The sequence below is a fragment of the Bos indicus genome, chromosome 18 (assembly GCF_029378745.1).
Source record: "Bos indicus isolate NIAB-ARS_2022 breed Sahiwal x Tharparkar chromosome 18, NIAB-ARS_B.indTharparkar_mat_pri_1.0, whole genome shotgun sequence".
NCBI classification, from domain to species: domain Eukaryota; kingdom Metazoa; phylum Chordata; class Mammalia; order Artiodactyla; family Bovidae; genus Bos; species Bos indicus.
In genome coordinates, this window is record NC_091777.1 from 30,325,418 (window position 1) to 30,337,773 (window position 12,356).

At 44.2% G+C, this 12,356-nt stretch overlaps 1 protein-coding gene across 1 annotated transcript in view; it reads right to left on the reverse strand.

Moving 5' to 3' along the window:
• Positions 1–5,565, reverse strand: part of CDH8 (cadherin 8) — a 409,933-nt gene extending 404,368 nt beyond the window's left edge. Inside the window, exon 1 of the mRNA XM_070770688.1 lies at positions 5,119–5,565. The gene's annotated coding sequence lies outside the window, so the exon portion shown is untranslated. The remainder of the gene's footprint in view (positions 1–5,118) is intronic.
• Positions 5,566–12,356: the final 6,791 nt, after the last annotated feature.

The following is a 12,356-nucleotide window of genomic DNA, read 5'->3' on the forward strand; positions in this document are numbered from 1 at the left end:
CTGAGTTACACATGTAAGACTTCCATAATTAGAGCATTTTTCCCAATAAAATATAACTTCCTATCACACAGAGTTTAAAAGCATTCTTGATGCAAGTCTAGTCTTAAAAGTATTCTTAATTTTTATAAGTCCATATAATTTTAAAAATGATTTTGAGGGAGAAATAAATGCTTTGTGGAACATGAATAAAAATGACTTCTTAAAAAAGGTAAAATCTGGGTCTAAGAAAAAACTTGGGACAATTTATGAAATTTCTGTAGAGAAAACTGAGGTAGATTGTCACAATATTGGACTTTAGATACACTTGTATCCCTCCCTCCCCTTTACTGAGAATATCCTAGAAAAAAAAAAAAAAAGGCACAGGGCTTGTTAATTGTTAATGCATTAAATCAATGTTGACTTAGCACTAATTCCATGCTGTACCCCCAACCAACCCTCATCTTAGCATTTGTAGTTGTTTTTGACAAGCAGAGTAGGGAAGGAAACTGCAGGTTCCAAACACAAGTGTTATTCTTTTATGATGGTGTCCAAAGAGATACAGAAAAATCACTTCTGTGCATTTCCTCCTACTAATAGAACTTTACAAAAAACAAGACTTCTAAAGTGAAGAAGGTGGATGATATTTGTGATAGGGAATAGCACATGACATTTAAAACTCAGGAAATAAAAGCTTGGGACATGAGAGAGAAAGGAAACAGCATTGGCCTGGATGCTCTGCCATGAAGAGGCGATGGAGATTTCGTTCACAGCAACGTATGGCAGAAGCAGCTGAATGGCATCCGTTGAACTTATTTCTTTTCTGACCTTTTGAAGTTGCCAGGTTCAACTAATTTTCTCCCCCTGGTTACATCTGGAGGCGGGTTCCAGAGGCAGGAGCCAACAGTGCAGCTGAGATACACTGCACACTCCACATCATCAGCAGCTTTCCATGGGACTCAAAAGAGAGCAGACGAACGGCTCTTTGGTTAATTAAGCCCCACGACATCAGTGGATGGCCTCGGACCATCAAAATATTCTATTCCACAAATATTCATTTATGAGATTCTGTAAAAAAAAAATCCTCCCACACCACAGACAGATGTGTTTGCTTTAAAAGACTAGTCAATATATGAATCTAAGAAGCCTAGAGGGCAAATCAAATCATCTAAAGCAGATGAAAGGGCAAAGGGAATCTCCTACTTGAACCAATAAGTGAGTTAGTTATCTAGGGACATTTCCAGGTTTTCTAGAAGTAAGCAGTGTGTGTGTGTGTGTGTGTGTGTGTGTGTGTGTGTGTGTGTGTAAGTAACACCTAATACAGAGCAAAGGAATCAGCCTTGGTTCAATTGTATGCTCTGTAGGAGGTATACAACACACCAAAGACAGAAGCCTTTCCCAAACTAAAAAGCAAAGTTAGTCCATTTCACCTGTGAATGCCAACAGTGTTGAAAACAGAAAAACTGCATTTCCCCCACGCCTTGCTTCTCTGAATAACGTTGTAAAAATACAAAATTATTGAAACTAGGATCGACAGCACCATTGAGCAGAATAGTTTTGAAAAAGTCTTGGGACCTTAGTTTGCATCTATAATTTAAAGGCTAGTCTGTTTTGCTTCTCCCTTGATTTGTCAGACACAAAACGTTGCTGATAGTGTAAGAAAGAATGGTTGGCAATACAAACTGAATGTCGGTTTATCCATGAAAAGCTTTTGTTTGTGCACGGCAATTTTGCTCAGATTGGAATGTTGATAAAATTGTAAGGTATACTAGCTTAATAGAAAAATGATGAAGATTATTAATTTTGTCTTTAGAGAATTAGTTACTTCTAACGATAAAGTTACTTCTGAACAGTTGCCAATGAAGTGCAGATTCTAACTTTTCTGTCTGTGCTTGATCCTTTTTCCTCACCCATAAACAGAGAAAGGAACTGTGAGAGGAAAGCCCTGAGGTACAGTTCCCTGAATAGAATCGTTATACCCTCATTCTTTGGACTTTTCTTGCTTTGTTCCAAGAATCAGGTGCTCCCCGCTAACCAGGAGCATCAGACCTTAAATCTGTTCAGTTTACAAGGAAATGTTGCATCATGAGTTTGTTTATATAACAGCCTTTACAAAATGCCTTCTCAAGTGGTCTACTGCATCCTGCAGAGAATGTTTCACAGATTGTTTTGTTGTTTTTTTTTGTTCATTTGTTTTTTACTTTGAGCGAACTGCCATTGGCTACTTCTACTGTGTTCAGTGCTAAATTAAGCGGTGGCTTTAGATGAATACTGTCTTGACCAGAGAGGAGCATATAATGCCCACATAAAGTTATTTTTTTAGGTTAAAGACTTCCTTCTTTATCCAGTTGATACATGTACAGCAGGCCAATGGAGCTGCTATTCCAGTGAGGGTTGCTATAAAACTGTTCTTCAGTTAAATTCTTAACACCTTCAGGAGCTCAAGAAATGTATCTTGGACACCCAAAATGCAGCCAAAATATGTTAAGTGATTTGGGTGGAGAGATTTCCTCATCTGGAGTCTTGAGAGTTTTAAGAGACTATAGATTATAAGGCAGAAGAATTGATTTTTAAATAGTAATAGTAATTGGAAAATAGAAGATCCAGGTTGAAGGGGGGAACAGTTAAAAAGTTTGCATGACAACATTGCAGCACACATTTCAGAGATCATTAGCCAGTGTCTCTGAAACATCGGGCTTGTTTGTGATGGCTATGGGATACCTGGATGCCCATGTGGATGTCGTGGGGGACAGAATGAAGAGTGCCAGCTGCCACAGAGCAGCCCTGAATGAAACAGTCCCCAGGGCATCTGCGGGGCCTCCTCTCTGTTTTCAGAATAGATTTTCTCAACTCCAAGCCCTCTTCAGAGTCCAGGGGGAAAAATATATATCTATATCTATATTTATCAAAGATGATTTAAAATCCTGCGACTGCTCCAGCATGAAATGACTATGCGATTGGGGGGCTTCCAAACTGCTGAAGCAGATTTACAGAATATTATTAGTAGTATTATTATTTAATAAGAGGGAGAGCCCTAGAATTTCTTTCAGCCACAGAGCTCAGGGAAGTGGAAAAACATGTCTGGACAGGATGATTATGGAGAACTCCCTTTGAGGGATTAAAAAAAAAAAAGTAACCCTCAGAGAACATCCTCTAAAGGTCTCTTGGTTAAAACAATCTCTTACACACACACACACACACACACACACACACACACACACACACACACACACACACGATAAACCCCCTGCAAAACCGGACACGACTGATGAAAAGCAAAAACGAGGCAGAAATTTCAGTTGTGTTTGCCATGAACGACAGGGCTCATTTTGCATGCAGTGAGGTACAGCGGCCAGGTTGAATGGATGGAAAATCCCACTTTCGAATCTTACATAAATATCTCCTTCCAGCACATAGTTTTCCAGTTGAAAAGCTCCTATAATGAAGCCTGAGGTGACAGCCTAGGGAGGGTTGTTAACCACTGAGATGGCTGTCAGGAGTGCCGTAAAGAGGGCCGGCGCTTCCTAGGGGCCCCAACCTCCCCCCTACCCCGTGCCTCCGATCTGTTTCGCGGTGGTACCCATTCGAGAGGGCAAGGCCAGTGCACCTTCTCCTGCGTCCGGGTTCCCATTCTCGGCCCACAGATACTGTGAAGCCAGTGAAAGAAAACAGCCGGCTGATCGGCTGAGCAGCTCCGGCGCGCTAAGGGCATGGTCGAATCTTGCCTCTTAAAGAGGAAACTCTGGAATCTTCAGGAAAGGGTGGTAAAGTTGAAAGACCCCTTCTCCCTTGCCTAATTATCAGTTCTATCCTTTAATTGGAGCTGAAGTGAGCAGCTGCCAGGGTGGTTTTCCATTACTGACTAATGTGCATTTGCAACAATAAACAATTAATGTTTGATTTCTTACATGTAGCAGCCCAAGCAAACTGCTGCCATCTCGGCTCGAGGAGACGAACGGCTCGTCCCGGACCTGCTGCCGGCTCTGTGCTTACAGGGAAGGGTCTCGGGATCACGAAACTTTGAGGTTTCTACCAGATTGGATGGCGAAGGCTCTGGTCTTGCGGAGAGGGAAAGGCACAGTAAACTGTGGATACCTGTTGGCATCCTCGTTGGCGGCGGCAGATTTTCACTGGCTCCCAGGCTTGGCTGGAGCCTGAGAGAACGGGGATCAAGTCCCTTATGAACCTGTTACGCGCTGCCAGAACCCGGGCAAGAATCCGCTTTTCCTCAGGTCCCGCGAGGGGCGCAGCCCGCCCTCCCCCGCCCCCACCCCACCCCAAGGGTTCGCGGATGGGGAGGAGTGAGCTGTCAGAAAGCGCAGCTCTGTGCTCTGGCGGCGCTAGGAGAGGGAGTCCGAGGGAGTCCCCGGCTCGGCTCAGGAGGCCTCTGTGAGCACAGTCTGGCGGGCTCGGAGAGGACACTGGGGGGCTTGCCTGGATGCGGGGCCCCATCTCGGTGTCCACAGAGCCGTGGGGCCGCCAGGGAGCCTGGCAAGTTTGGAACCCGCACCGCGCTTCCCGGGGCTGGAGGAGCCACTTGTGGGAAAGCCGTGGGCTGGGGCTCTCGCGGCTGAGTCGTGGCCCGCTGCCCCACTGCGGGGGTCGCCCTCCGTCTTTTCGGGATTGGGGCGGTGCGGCAAACCAGCCAGAGGGCACCCTCACCACCACCGCCCCGCTCCCCTTCGCCTCCTTTCTGCTCCGGCTGGCACTTGCCTCTCAGCCGGCGGCGGGTGCTTCCCATTCACCGCACGGACCCCGCAGTGAAGGCGCGCGGCTGCAGCGGCGCCTGCCTGTGTCGCGAGGCGGCGAAATCGCCAGGCGACCGCAAGAAAGGGAGCCCGGCAGGAAAGCTGGAGGGGCACAGCCTGCTTGCTGTTCCCCGGGATCTGCTGTCAGAGCAGGTTGCAAAAATGGTCAGGTAAAACCCTGAGGTGATCCCATCAGCTGCTCATAGCAGGAAAGAAGATACAGCTCAGCCCCACACTGGGGCAGCGAACCCACACGCACCATTCGAATGGAAGGAGGCGCGCAGGGTGCCGGAAGGGGCAGGGGTATTCCTTAAAAAAAAAAAAAAAAATACGGTCCCTTTTGGGTCCTCGGGGCATGGATTAAAACGAGGGGTTTGGGTGGAGGATCACTCACTCTTGAGGGGCTCCGCGCGGGCGAATTTCAAGCCTCTTGGTTCACTAATGGCCGGAGGGGTTCGAGGTCTGCTCCCGAGGGCGGTGAACAGCGAGCGTTCCCCGCGCGCTGGGCAGGCGCCTCCGGATCGCGTTCATGCCTCTCGGAGCTGCGGGGCTTGGTGCTGAGACGCGGGGCGGGCGCGCCGGGCTCTGCGTGTCTGTAGCCCAAAGTGCAGCTTCGCTGGGTGGACGCTACCGTCCGCGCACGAACCGGCGACAGCAGATGAGCTTCGGGGAAGCAGGGAGATTCCAAATAGATCCACTAATTCTGGGCTGAGCGCTCCGGCGTGCAAGCCCGCCTGCCTGCCAAATGTAACTGTGAAGTGATGTGGAAAAGTGAGTCGGGTGCCTCCCCTGACGGATCTCATTGGGCAGAGCGCAGAGGCAGGTCTACCACTTGGAAATTCATGTAAGCGGGCCCCCTCCCCGCCCCCTCCTTTCCTCCCCCCACCGGCGCTCTGGCGCGCTCGCTCCTCGGTTCTCTCCCGCTACCAAGTGGGCGCACAACTTTTCGCTCCTCGCTCTCGAGCGCGCCCAGCGCGTCTCCGCCTCCGGAGCCACTCGGTGAAGATGCGCCCTTCCGTGCGGTGCGCGCCGCCCGCGGAGGGCCAGGCTCCAGGGTAAAAGAGCTGGCAGACTACAAAAGGATGCGGACGAGTGTACCCGCGAGCTTTCTCTCTGAGTCTTCCCGGAGCTCTGAGGCTAGCGAGATCTTGAAAAGCGTCCCAGTGAACCACGGCTGTTTTCCTTGGGAGGAAGAGGACGCGACAGGGCAAAAGGGTGCGCGTGGGCGTCTTGTCTCCTCTTTAAGCCAAGATCCTCAGGCAGACCGAGTGGGGTGTCGGTAGGACCAACGCCTGCTGCTCAGACGCTGTGCTTTAGAGGCACTGTGTCGCGGTCCTGTGGGTGGTGCGCATTCCTCATATCCCCAGGCTTCTACTTCTTCAGGGAGATGGGATGAGGAAGCGCAGACGGGCAGACGCAAGGGACGCGTAAGTAGGTGTGAAAAAAGCAGAACTTGCTTGGGAAATAAAAGGAGAGACTGCTAGGTCTTCTCAATGTGCCCTTGCCTGGAAATCTCTCGGGCACCAGACTTCAAGCTCCTTTGCTTCCGCCACGAGATGCGCTTTCGAGTCCTTTGATGGACTCCACTCAAACGTTGAGAATTGCCCACCATGGATCAAAGCCCATGCAAGAGGAGGAATCATGAATCAGGAGGTCCAGATTTCTTTTCGTCTCATCAGCGAGGCAAACACGTAGAAATAGGCAGCTATTTTTAATAAAATTTGTGAAATTACTATGAGCTAATCCTTATTCCTTTGTTTAACTCCCCTCCACAGAACACTTAGTCCATTCTCTGTGCACTAAAGCTGAACTTTGAGGAAGGGTTTTACTATCCGGGAACAAAGTCAGGAATGGAAAAAGAAAGAAAGGGTATGGAGAACCAGACAAGAGGTCCGTAAAGCTTGTACTGTCTGACTTCAATTAATTAGAGTGAGGAGAATGAGAAAACAGACACAATATACTTATAATAGTTATGCAATTTTGACTTTTTTGTGTCTGTTGCATCTACCATCCCATTGTGAGATGTTGAAAAGGATGCTGACTATAGGTCTAGTATCTGTTTCACATTCTAGGTGATTTAGGGAAGAAAATTGAGTTATTTCAGAGCAGGGAGAAGTGAAGAGAAGCAGGGGGTATTTTCCCACGAGACAGTCACTAAGTAACTGATCTCATCTCAGACTCTGTTTACAGGATATTCAGAAATTGGCTAATTTTGTCTTGGGAAAAGGAACAGTAGTCATGCCTCAGTCATATTATAACTGCCTCTGGACCGGACAGTCCCAAATGGATAGAGAAATAGATCACACCTTGGACTATGCTTAATTTTCAGACATTCATTTTCACTTTGAACAAATGCTCTGAACCTTTCCTTAGGGTACCTTCTTACGTCTATGAGAATTAAAGCAAAGGTTACGTATTACTGAAGCCTGGGAATTGTTCCTAGTAACAAAGTCACCTCAAAAGCAAGCTAGAGTGGTAGAGCTAAACAGTATCCTCAAATCCCATCTTCTTAATGGTGAAATAAAACTATTTTAATGACAAAGTGAAGAAGGTCAGAATCCAATGGCTTTAGTTCCCTTGGGTTAGAATGAGTTTATTTTGACTCACCTTATCCAAGTTTATTCCCAGAGCAGTTAAATACACTGTCCTAGCTGACTTTTGGCCATCTAAATTTCAAGGTAGCCCCTTCTCTCTATATATTGCTAATCTCTAGTCAAAGCACTGCAGTAGGAATTTCTTACTAATTTTCTCTTGATTCTTAGGAGAGACCGGGATGATTAAGCAGTGTGAAAGAGGATTAGGATAATGTTAAAAAGCCCTATAAGGATATTTCTAAAATAATCAGGGAAACTGAAAGACAAGGCATTTGCCTCTTTAACAATTCCACCCCCTCTTAATAGGATGCAGTGTAATGTCACAATGGTGAGAACCTACCTCCTTAAGATAGTTTTTTTCAACGTCCTCTTCAGAGTGACAGCCTTCTAGCAGGAAGAGGACTGTAACACAGGCTTTGTAGGATGGCCACTAGAATTGCATGTGTCCTGGAGTATTCTGGGGGAGGAAGGGTGAGGAGTTATCTGCTAGGACAGCAACATAATCAGAGAGGCAGTGGCTGTTGGGGGAATAGGAGAGGGAGGAGAGCATTCAGGATAACCCTGGCTGGCTGATGCTAGTATAGGAAGAGGCAGAATGTCTCCAGCCTGTGTTTCAGTGACAGGCAGACAGTTCTGCACAGGAGTCTGTGCAGTTGAATGAGATGGAGGGTAACTCCATCCAGTAAAAGGCACTTTTGTTTTTCATGAGGAATGGGACTTTTCTTCTAATTTTGAGTAAAAATGACAGTTAACAAAGGGACTGATTAGTTGGAGCGGGGAGGGATCTGATGGCTTCCTCTGCCCCCACCAGAAGAGGGAAGGAGAGATAGGAAGACTCCAGCTTCTACAGTTGGAGCAGGAAATGGCAGAATGGAACATATCTATTACTGCCAGAGATAAAATTCAAACTTTTCATCTTTTCCTTCTTCAGTACATGATAAAGAAAAAAAAAAACTAAAATTAACTTAAAAATGTGTATCATGGTATGATTACTGAGAGCTTTCAGATTTATTGGATTGCTTTTAAATTTAGATTAACTAAGTAATTCATTCATGGGATACCTCTTAAAGGTAAGGCTGAGGAGTGTGGATTCCATGAATGAAAGGATTTTGCAATGTGATACCTACCAAGGGTATTTCAAAATAAGGTTTAAAATAAAAAGCTAAAGAATGTGAAATATGAAGAAGGCAAAAAATTACACCAATTAGTATGTGATCTTTTCTAGGAATTCAGAGAACTTTTCTCACATTTCATCTTATGGAATTCCAATTAAAAATCTGAAGATGACTGTGTCTTTTTTTTTTTTTTTTTGAGAGGGTGCATATTTTATTATCAGTAGTGTACTTTCCTGAGAAACATATTTATATATATTATATATATAATATAAAAAGATATGACAACTGTGCCATTAGGTAAAAAAATAATTTTTTGAAATTTTAGTTTGACTACCAATATTTGAGCCTAAGTCATAAGAATGGAAAGATTAGGAAAACTCTTAAGTGATTATGGATTCTTGGGGTACATTCATCACTGGACTGTATTCAGAGCTGTGATGCTCTACATTTCTTGGCTGCTGGTTTTAGCTATCCTGAAATTAGACCTGGATCTCTTAATATTGACTGTAACTACTAATCTTGAACTTGCTATTATATTTTCAGTAAATGAAGGTATAAACACTTTCTGAAAACTACATCTGTGCTGAGAGCATTTTGGAGAAGTTTTTCAAAATGGCATTATCTCCCATCGTCCCAGGTGTTAGAAAATAGATAAGCTCCAATTCCGCTTCTAAACAGAAACTGACCAGTGGGGGGTGCGGGGAGGGACGGTAGATAGATTTAAAGGGACTGGTACAAAACTGTCAAATAAGCCAGCCCAGGTTTGGTAGACTACACACATTTTCATTTGTTGTTTCGTTGTGGATTTTAGTTTTTAGTTTTCTTGAAAGTGAACAGCAGCTAGATTAAGATTCCAGACCCCTCTTGTTTAACACGGGAACCAAGAAGAAGAAAAAAATAAAAACTATTCACACCATACCCTAAAAAGAAGAGAAATGGAGGGAGTTTTCCTTCCAACACCCCTTACCCCACACTATGAGCCCCCAGATACAATTAATTTGGTATATCAGATTGCTTTGGCTATTAAAGAAAGTGAAAGCGAAAGAAAGTGAAGTCGCTCAGTCCTGTCTGACTCTTTGCGACCCCGTGGTCTATAGCCTGCCGGGCTCCTCTGTCCATGGGATTCTCCAGGCAAGAATACTGGAGCGGGTTGCCATTTCCTTCTCCAGGGGATCTTCCCAACCCAGGGATCGAACCCGGGTCTCCTGCATTGCAGGCAGATGCTTTATCCTCTGAGCCACCAGGGAAGCCACTATTAAATTTAATTGATCTTAAGTCTGATTTAGAAGATGATTATCATTTGGAATTGGCACACTTATACTAATGTATTAGTACACATGTATAAAGGAATACAAATGTAAGAGGGGGAAGGCACATCAGCATGACTTATTGTGTCTAAAATGGGGTTTATCATTCTGGTTACTTGTTATCAAGTTGGTTACTGGACAAGACACTACTACATATGCATTCGACAAATGTCCCAAGAAGTTGAAAGGGAATTACATTACTGAGAATATGAACATGATTTCTTTATTAGTCAAAGCTGCATAAAACTATCTAAAGATTCTTTGTTTGCTCGTTCATTTATCAAAGTCATGCTGCCTGGAGGGAAAAAAAATTGCACAGGCTTTCAGGTGGCCATCTCCTTCCTGCCTGCACAGATAACTGGTTCTATCTGAGCCATGTCGAAGTTTTTTTTTTTTTTTCCCACCTCAAGCGCCCTCTAGCGTGCAATATCTGCTTAGGTTGCTATATAGAGGAAGGTGGAGAGAAGAAAAGAAATATTCTACCAATCCCTGCCCTAATTCCTGAATTGCTCCGCTTTTTTTTTTTTTTCTCCTTCCTCAAAGGGGTCATTTCCACTGAAGTGTTTGGCAAAACAAAAGAAGTGCTTTGCTTTTGCATGAAAAACAAATCTCTCATTTACTAAACTGAGAAACAAATGCTAATCCTTTCTCAGGGGTTTCTTTTGAACATTCATCATAATTTTCCGGAAGTTTCATACACTCTAGTAATCAGGCAAATAAAAGAAGGTAAGTTGCTCCCTAGGAAGAAATTCCATTTTGTTCCTGACTCACTGCAGCCTGGCTATAAGACATCTGATGCAAATTGATTAACCTCTCCGTGGGTTTTTCAGTTTGTGTCTCCATAAAAGTGCATAATACTTCTTTCTTGCCTCAGGGGGGTGGTATGAGGCCTAATTGAGGTTTATAAAACAATTTCAGCTCCTCAGATACAATTTGATATACAGTTGAACCCGTCTTTCATCTTGCCTCTACTAACAGGGTTTCAAATTCTGTTCGGTGGTCCAGAGGGAAATTGTGATCAGGATTTGTATTTTCATAAACATGTCGTTAAAACAACTCTATTGTAAACAGTGGCTTTGCTCAGGAGACTCAGAATGGTAGGAGATGGGGAAGAATATTTGGAGAAGAAAAATGTACTTGCTTTTGCAAACATTGTGTCTGAATAAATATAGCTAAATAGTAAGGCAAAATTCCTTCAAGACATACATTTGGGCATGTCTCCCTAAATTTTAAAACAAGCTAACAATAACAGAAGGTAGTTCTACTCACCCAAACACCACCCACTCAACACTTAGTCTCGGAGAGAGAAGCAGACACCTGTAAACAGACTTGTGTATTGGCATCTGTTCAGATGGTGGGGTGTCTAAACACCTGTTATGCAACTTGAGATTTTATTTACTAATAATATGATTAGTATACATCACTATGTTTTACCAATACCCTTATAGCTATGATATTTTACCAGGTAGGAAAAGAAGGAAGCGAGCTAGCATTGTAACATACTCCATTCGCTCTTCTACATGCAGTCTTCCTTTAATTATTAAGGCACCATGAATGGAGAGGATATTGTTGGTATCCTTTAAAGTCTGAGAAAACGAGGCTCAGAGACATGAAGTGATTTGCTCAAGATTACCCAGTTACTAAGTTAAGGAATCAATTCAAACCGAGGGTTTCCAACATTGAATATAATCTAGTCCTACCTTTCCATACTGAAGTACTAGTAACTATTATAAGCTACTTTCAAAACACTGCAACACTACTTTCCCTCACTGCAGAAGGGACCTACACAGCACAATACAAGATGAACTAAACATTATGTATTCCTGAGAAGAATCAGAATCCTTAATTAATTGCATGTGGTTTCGAAAATATAGATCCCAGATTCCATGGTTAACCAACTAAATCAAAGTCTCCAAGGGGAATGTATATTTTCAGAAAGCAAACATGGTGATTCTGATTCAACATAACAAACATCATTCTGGAGACCATTTGAGAATAATGAAACCAAATATATTCAAGGTCCCATTGAGCTCCTCAGTACTGGAGTCCCAGGCAAAGGCGCTCTTGTGCTATCACTATTTAGATATATATAGCCCTTCATATGTTCCTGAGCACATTGGCTTTCTTACTTGATCCTTGCAATAGTCTTGTGAGGTGAGAAGAAGGTACATTATTTCCTCCATTTTATAGAGTTACAAGCTTTTAGAACCAAAAATGGAGAAGGCAATGGCACCCCACTCCAGTACTTTTGCCTGGAAAATCCCATGGACAGAGGAGCCTGGTAGGCTGCAGTCCATGGGGTCGCGAAGAGTCGGACACGACTGAGTGACTTCACTTTTACTTTTCACTTTCATGCATTGAAGAAGGAAATGGCAAGCCACTCCAGTGTTCTTGCCTGGAGAATCCCAGGGACAGGGGAGCCTGGTGGGCTGCCGTCTATGGTGTCGCACAGAGTCGGACACGACTGAAGCAACTTAGCAGCAGCAGCAGCAGCGGCAGCAGAACCAAAATGGCCCTTAGAGATAGTCTAGTACAACTTCTTCATTTTATAGGAAGAAAAAAACTGGATGAGTGTTCTGACTCCTAAGCCTGAAGATACATAACCATGCTCTTGGA